This window comes from Rutidosis leptorrhynchoides, chromosome 3, assembly GCF_046630445.1.
Source record: "Rutidosis leptorrhynchoides isolate AG116_Rl617_1_P2 chromosome 3, CSIRO_AGI_Rlap_v1, whole genome shotgun sequence".
In the NCBI taxonomy this organism is placed as follows: domain Eukaryota; kingdom Viridiplantae; phylum Streptophyta; class Magnoliopsida; order Asterales; family Asteraceae; genus Rutidosis; species Rutidosis leptorrhynchoides.
Window position 1 is genome coordinate 84,282,674 of NC_092335.1, and position 8,517 is coordinate 84,291,190.

Consider the following 8,517-nt stretch of genomic DNA (forward strand, 5'->3'; position numbering starts at 1 on the left):
TATTTTAAACATATATCACATATTTCTGTAACAAATAATTGAAGATACTTTTGCTTTGGACTAAACTAAAAAGTTTTACCCGATTTACTGTAAGAAAGATGGATCTACACGAAGAATCAATTCCATCATTAAAAGGAAGTAAAGTCTTCCGAAAAAGAAACGCGCTTCTTGATTTAGGTCATGAAGTTGTCGTCCAGACCAGCTGTAGGTTGACGAAAAATCTAGAAAAGTCATCTCTAAAATCAGCAGGAAATCTACGGACCTCAGCATCAAACAGGGTCGCCAAGTGGTCAGACTTATCATAACCATGAGAGGATCTGTCTTGTAAAATGGGGAGGATGCCGTGCAAATTAGCTGGATAAGACTAATGAATCAGATCCCTAGAAAAGATAATCTCCTTAAAGATCAAAAAATCAGCTTTTAAGACTGATATTACTCAATCCTTGAGATTGACTTTAAAGATTGAGAATTACAAACTCATGAAATTCAATGATATCTACACTCGAGCATGAACGAGAAAATATTTTGATCAAATTAAAACTGATTTGTTTTCTGAAAACCCATTTTCAATGCGTTCATTACCATTGAACGTAAAATCCTAGGAATTCACCTGGAATTCATTAGGTCACCTGAACCAAATCAGGTGTCAACCGTAAGAACGGTAGTTGCATAGCATAGTCAAAGACAAGACCTTGTGCCAGACCGGAAAATTATAAGGGTGAGCTTTACTATTGCTCCTACAAAGGATAGTAATTGCATCCGACACGTTATAGACCATAATTAAAAGCATGTCAGGGGACATTGCCTTAACAGTTGCTTGTTCAACGCTTTCCTTTACAACCGGACGGTAGTTTACCGAAAGGTAATATACGGAGCAAGTATACTGGACGTGTGCTTTCCAAATACAAGGTTAGCAAGTGGGTGACACAAAACCATAAGTTTTGAGCTAAAATTTTGAAATCTGAAACCCACAAAACCCACAAAAATAATTTGCAAACACCGGTGAAGGGTTATTCCGAAAAACTTATCTAGGGTAAAAGCTAGATTTAATTTTCAAAAGATCAAATGTTTTCATAAAGATCCAATTTCCTTAAAGGATCTAAATTTTCATAGTCATGTGGGACTGTAAACCACATCGTTACTACCATTGTTTATACCGCCGTAAAGAAATCACTGATGTACAAAGTGTGAAGAATAAAGAAGTGATTCTAGTATATTTCAAGACTATATTACTTGAGGACAAGCAACGCTCAAGTGTGGGAATATTTGATAATACTAAAAACAAACATATATTTCATAGCATTATCCCTCAAGAAAGACAAGCTTTTAGTTGCAACTGTTCTATTTACAAGTTATATTCGTTTAAATAATAAAAGGTGAAGACAAAAGACAGATTCGACAAATTGAAGACGCAAACGACCAAAAAGCTCAAAAGTTACAATCAAAGTGGTTCCAATTATTGATGAGAAACGTCTCAAAATTACAAGAGTACAAGATTCGAAACGCAAAATACAAGATATTAAATTGTACGCAAGGACGTTCGAAAATCCGGAACCTGGACTAAAGTCAACTCTCAACGCTCGACGCAACGGACTAAAAATTACAAGTCAACTATGCACATAAATATAATATAATATATAAATAATTCTTAAAATTATTTATATATTATATATATTTAGTAAAACCGTCGGCAGAAGAAAACAACAACATGTGAGCTCTACCAGCTGGACATGCGATCGCATGGCCAGGAAGAAGAAAGTCCATGCGATCGCATGGCCCCAATATGCTGGCCACATCTATAAATTTCGCAGTTTTCCGCCGAACTTAACACATCTTTTTCTTTCTCTCTATCATACGATATATATATATATATATATATATATATATATATATATATATATATATATATATATATATATATATATATATATATTATATTTTAAATTTTAATTTTAATTTTAATTTCTAATAATAAGGGTATGTTAGCGAATGTTGTAAGGGTGTAAGTCGAAATTCTTTCCGTGTAACGCTACGCTATTTTTAATCATTGTAAGTTATGTTCAACCTTTTTACATTAATGTCTCGTAGCTAAGTTATTATTATGCTTATTTAAAATGAAGTAATCATGATGTTGGGCTAAATATTTAAATTTGGGTAATTGGGCTTTGTACCATAATTGGGGTTTGGACAAAAGAACGACACTTTTGGAAATTAGACTATGGGCTATTAATGGGCTTTATATTTGTTTAACTAAATAATAGTTTGTTAATGTAATATAAAGATTTACAATTGGACGTCCCTATAAATAACCATATACACTCGATCGGACACGATGGGCGGGATATTTATATGTACGAATAATCGTTCATTTAATCGGACACGGGAATGGATTAATAGTCTATGAAATTATTAAAACAGGGGTGAAATTATGTACAAGGACACTTGGCATAATTGATAACAAAGTATTAAAACCTTGGGTTACATGCAGTCGATATTCTGGTGTAATTATTAAACAAAGTATTAAGACCTTGTTACAGTTTAAGTCCCCAATTAGTTGGAATATTTGACTTCGGATATAAGGATAATTTGACGAGGACACTCGCACTTTATATTTATGACTGATGGACTGTTATGGACAAAAACCAGACGGACATATTAAATAATCCAGGACAAAGGACAATTAACCCTGGGAATAAACTAAAATCAACACGTCAAACATCATGATTATGGAAGTTTAAATAAGCATAATTCCTTTATTTTCATATTTAATTGCACTTCTAATTATCGCACTTTTATTTATTGTCAATGTATTTAATTGCACTTTTAATTATCGTACTTTTTAATTATCGCAAGTTTATTTTATCGCACTTTTATTTATCGCAATTTCATTATCGTTATTTACTTTACGCTTTAAATTAAGTCTTTTATTTATTTAATATTTTACATTAGGTTTTAACTGCGACTAAAAGTTTTAAAAATCGACAAACCGGTCATTAAACGGTAAAAACCCCCTTTTTATAATAATAATATTACTTATATATATTTATATTTTTATAAATTAAAACTAATATAGCGTTAAGCTTTGTTTAAAAGATTTCCCTGTGGAACGAACCGGACTTACTAAAAACTACACTACTGTACCATTAGGTACACTGCCTATAAGTGTTGTAGCAAGGTTTAGGTATATCCATTCTATAAATAAATAAATATCTTGTGTAAAATTGTATCGTATTTAATAGTTTTTCCTCGTAAAATATAAGCTATTTCATATACACCTCGCATAACATCACATATCGATTATAAACGTTTCATATTAATTGATTTCATTGCGAGGTTTTGACCTCTATATGAGACGTTTTTCAAAGACTGCATTCAATTTTTAAAACAAACCATAACCTTTATTTTATCGATAAAGGTTTAAAAATATTCCAAAGATTATCAAATAATGATAATCTAAAATATAGCGTTTTCACACGACCATTACATAATGGTTTACAATAATATTACACAACAACTTAAGTCTTCGAATGCAATTTTAAACAATATTATACAAGCATGCAGACTCCAATCCTGTCTTTATTTAGCATGCAACAGCGGAAGCTCTTAATAATCACCTGAGAATAAACATACTTTAAACGTCAACAAAAATGTTGGTGAGTTATAGGTTTAACCTAGATATTTATCAAATTGTAATAATAGACCACAAGATTTCATCTTTCAATAACATGTAATCTGCATAAAAATCATTCATATGGTGAACACCTGGTAACCGACATTAAAAAGATGCATATAGAATATCCCCATCATTCCGGGACATCCTTCGAACATGATAATTTTGAAGTACTATAGCATCCGCAACAATGGATGGGGCTTGTTGGGCCCAATAGATCTATCTTTAGGATTCGCGTCAATTAGGGGCCAGTTCCCTAATTCTTAGGCTACCAAGCAAAAAGGGGCATATTCGATTTCGATCATTCAACCATAGAATGTAGTTTCACGTACTTGTGTCTATTTTTTAAAACATTTAAAAAAAACTGCATGTATTCTCATTCCAAAAATATTAGATTTTAAAAGTGGGACTATAACTTACTTTCACGTATTTTCACCTCGTCGGAAAATAAGACTTGGCCACGGTTCGATTCACGAACCTATAACAAATATATACATACATATCAAAGTATGATCGAAATATATTCACAACATATTTTATTACGTTTTAACGATTTAAATTTGTTAAGTTAACAGTCCAACGTTAGTAGTCCACAATTAGTTGTCCACAGTTAGTAGTACAGAAATAAATCAATATATATTATCTCGAATCAATCCACGACCCAGTGTATACAAGTCTCAGACTCGATCACAACTCAAAGTATATATATTATTTTGGAATCAACCTCAACCCTGTATAGCTAGCTCGAGCATTACCGCATATAGAGTGTCTATGGTTGTTCCAAATAATATATATAGATGACGTCGATATGATATGTCAAAACATTGTATACGTGTCTATGGTCTATCAAGATTACATAATATATATTAGAATACATGTATAATACAATATAAGTTAGTTAAGTTATGGTTAGTATAGATTTGTTACAAAGTTTCACGTAGCTAAAACAAGCAAAAATATCCAATTTTGTTTTACCCTTAACTTCTTTGTTTTAAATCAATATTGAGTGAATCAAGTTGCTATGGTTTCATAATGAACTGAAAGTGTTCTTGAAGTTTTCTTAAGTAGTTGTTTTGTAAGTTTTTTTATGTTTGGATTTATGAGCTAGATTGGTGTAGATTTTGATGAAGATGATGAAGAACACTTAGAAAAATATGAGAGAACTTGAGAGAGATGAGTTTGATTCAATAAAATTGAAAAATTAAAGTGTTTATGAGTGTGTAGGTTCACATGAAAATGGGGGTACCATATAGTCTCCATTAGTTTGTAATTTTGTGAGATATTTCATGCTAGATGTTAAATGATGGTTTCCACATATTTGATGACTTACTAAGGGCTGCTAAGATCTGATCATTGACGTGTATATACCAATAGTATGTACATTTAAGAGCTAGGTATTGTACGAGTACGAATACAGTTGCATACGAGTAGAATTGTCGATGAAAATGAATGAGAATGTAATTGTAAGCATTTTTGTTAAGTAGAAGTACTTTGATATGTGATATGAAGTCTTTAAAAAGTGTACTAATACATCTTAATACACTAAATGTATATGCATTTTAACTGAGTCGTTAAGTCATCGTTAGTCGTTACATGTACATGTTGTTTCGGAACCTTTAAGTTAACGATTTCGTTAAATGTAATTAATCCCATTGTTATTATATCTAATGAGATGTTAAATTATTACATTATTATGATAACATGATGTACTAATATATCTTAATATGATATATAAATATTAAGACGTTAATATAACGATAATCGTTACGTATATATATCGTTTTGAATTTCTTAGGTTATGAGTCTTGTTTTATGTATAAGGTTCATTGTTAATATACATAATAAGATACTTACTTAACATTTCATCATGTTAAACATATATATAATATCATGTCATATACAAGTTATAACGTTCGTGAATCATCGAACAAACTGGGTGGTCAAATGCTAACACAAAATCCATTTCAATTAATCAAGTCTTAACAAGTTTGATTGCTTAACATGTTGGAAACATTTATTCATGTAAATATTAATCTCAAATAATATATAATCATGGAAAAGTTCGAGTCACTATAGTACCTACCCGTTAAATAAATTTCGTCCCAAAATTTTAAGTAGTTGGAGGTGTTGACGCATCATCTGGAAATAAGTGCGGGTATTTCTTCTTCACCTGATCTTCATACTCCCAGGTGAACTCGGGTCCTCCACAAGAATTCCATCGAACCTTAACGATTGGTATTTTGTTTTTCTTAAGTCCTTTAACCTCACGATCCATTATCTCGACTGGTTCTTCAATGAATTGAAGTTTTTCATTGATTTGGATTTCGTCTAAAGAAATAGTAAAATATTCTTTGGCTAATCATTTCTTCAGATTCGATACGTGAAAAGTATCATGTACGCCGGCGAGTTGTTGAGGTAATTCAAGTCGGTAGGCTACTGGTCCGACACGATCTATAATCTTGAATGGTCCAATGTACCTTGGATTCAGTTTCCCCTGTTTACCAAATCGAACAACACCTTTCCAAGGTGATATCTTAAGCATGACCATGTCACCAATTTCAAATTCTATTTCTTTTCTTTTACTGTCCGCGTAGCTCTTTTGTCGACTTTAGGCGGTTTTCAACCGTTGTTGAATTTGAATGATTTTCTCGGTAGTTTCTTGGATAATTTATAGACCCGTAATTTATCTATCCCCCACTTCACTCCAACAAATTGGAGACCTGCACTTTCTGCCATAAAGTGCCTCAGACGGTGTCATCTCAATACTCGAGTGGTAACTGTTGTTGTAGGAAAATTCTGCTAATGGTAGATGTCGATCCTAACTGTTTCCAAAATCAATAACACATGCTCGTAGCATGTCTTTAAGAGTCTGTATCGTCCTTTCACTCTGCCCATCGATTTTGGGATGATAGGCAGTACTCATATCTAGATGAGTTCCCAATGCTTGTTGTAACGTTTGCCAAAACCTTGAAACAAATCTACCGTCCCTATCAGAGATAATAGAGATTGGTATTCCGTGTCTGTAGATGACTTCCTTCAAGTATAGTCGTGCTAACTTTTCCATTTTATCATCTTCTCGCATTATTAGAAAGTGTGCTGATTTGGTGAGACGATCGACTATTACCCAAATAGTATCATGACCACTTGCAGTCCTTGGCAATTTAGTAATGAAATCCATAGTAATGTTTTCCCATTTCCATTCTGGGATTTCAGGTTGTTGAAGTAGACCTGATGGTTTCTGATATTCAGCTTTGACCTTAGAACAAGTCAAACATTCTCCTACGTATTTAGCAATATCGGCTTTCATACCCGGCCATAGAAAATGTTTCTTGAGATCTTTGTACATCTTTACCGCTCTGGGATGTATTGAGTATCTGATTTTATGTGCTTCCCTAAGTACCATTTCTCTCACATCTCCAAACTTTGGTATCCAAATTCTTTCAGCCCTATACTGGGTTCCGTCTTCCCAAACATTAAGATGTTTCTCCGATCCTTTGGGTATTTCATTCTTCAAATTTCCCTCTTTTAAAACTCTCTGTTGCGCCTCCTTTATTTGAGTAGTAAGGTTAGTACGAATAATTATATTCATAGCTTTTACCCGCATAGGTTCTCTGTCCTTTCTACTCAAAGCGTCGGCTACCACATTCGCCTTCCCCGGGTGGTAACGAATCTTAAAATCGTAATCATTCAACAACTCAATCCACCTACGCTGCCTCATGTTCAGTTGTTTCTGATAAAATATATGTTGGAGACTCTTGTGGTCGGTATATATAATACTTTTCACCCCATATAAGTAGTGCCTCCATATCTTTAATGTAAAAACAACAGCACCCAATTCCAAATCGTGAGTCGTATAATTTTGCTCGTGAATCTTCAATTCTCTGGACGCATAAGCAATTACCTTTGTTCGTTGCATTAATACACAACCGAGACCTTGCTTTGAGGAGTCACAATAAATCACAAAATCATCAATCCCTTCTGGCAATGACAATATAGGTGCCGTAGTTAGCTTCTTCTTCAATAACCGAAACACTTTCTCTTGTTCATTCTCCCATTCAAATTTCTTCCCTTTATGCGTTAATGCAGTCAAGGGTTTTACTATTTTGGAAAAATCTTGGATGAATCTTCTGTAGTAACCAGCCAATCCTAAGAATTGACGTATATGCTTCGGAATTTTTGGGATTTCCCAGTTTTCAACGGTTTCAATCTTTGTCGGATCAACCTGAATACCTTCTTTGTTCACTACATGACCGAGGAATTGAACTTCTTTCAACCAAAATGCACACTTTGAAAACTTAGCGTACAGTTTTTCCTTCCTCAATAATTCTAGCACTTTTCTCAAATGTTCTTCGTGCTCTTGATCATTCTTTGAGAAAATAAGTATGTCATCGATGAAAACAATGACAAACTTTTCGAGATATGGTCCACACACTCGGTTCATGAGATCCATGAACACAGCTGGTGTGTTAGTCAAACTAAATGGCATAACATAAACTCGTAATGACCGTAACGCGTTCTGAAGGCAGTCTTTGGAATATCATCCTCCTTCACCCTCATTTGATGATACCCAGAACGTAAATCGATCTTCAAATAAACTGACGAGCCTTGTAATTGATCAAATAAGTCTTCGATTCTCGATAGTGGGTAACGGTTCTTGATGGTAAGTTTGTTCAACTCTCGGTAGTCGATACACAACCTGAATGTACCATCCTTCTTTTTGACAAACAAAACAGGAGCTCCCCATGGTGATGTGCTTGGTCGAATGAAACCACGCTCCAAAAGTTCTTGTAATTGACTCTGTAATTCCTTCATTTTGCTGGGTGCGAGTTTGTAAGGAGCACGAGCTA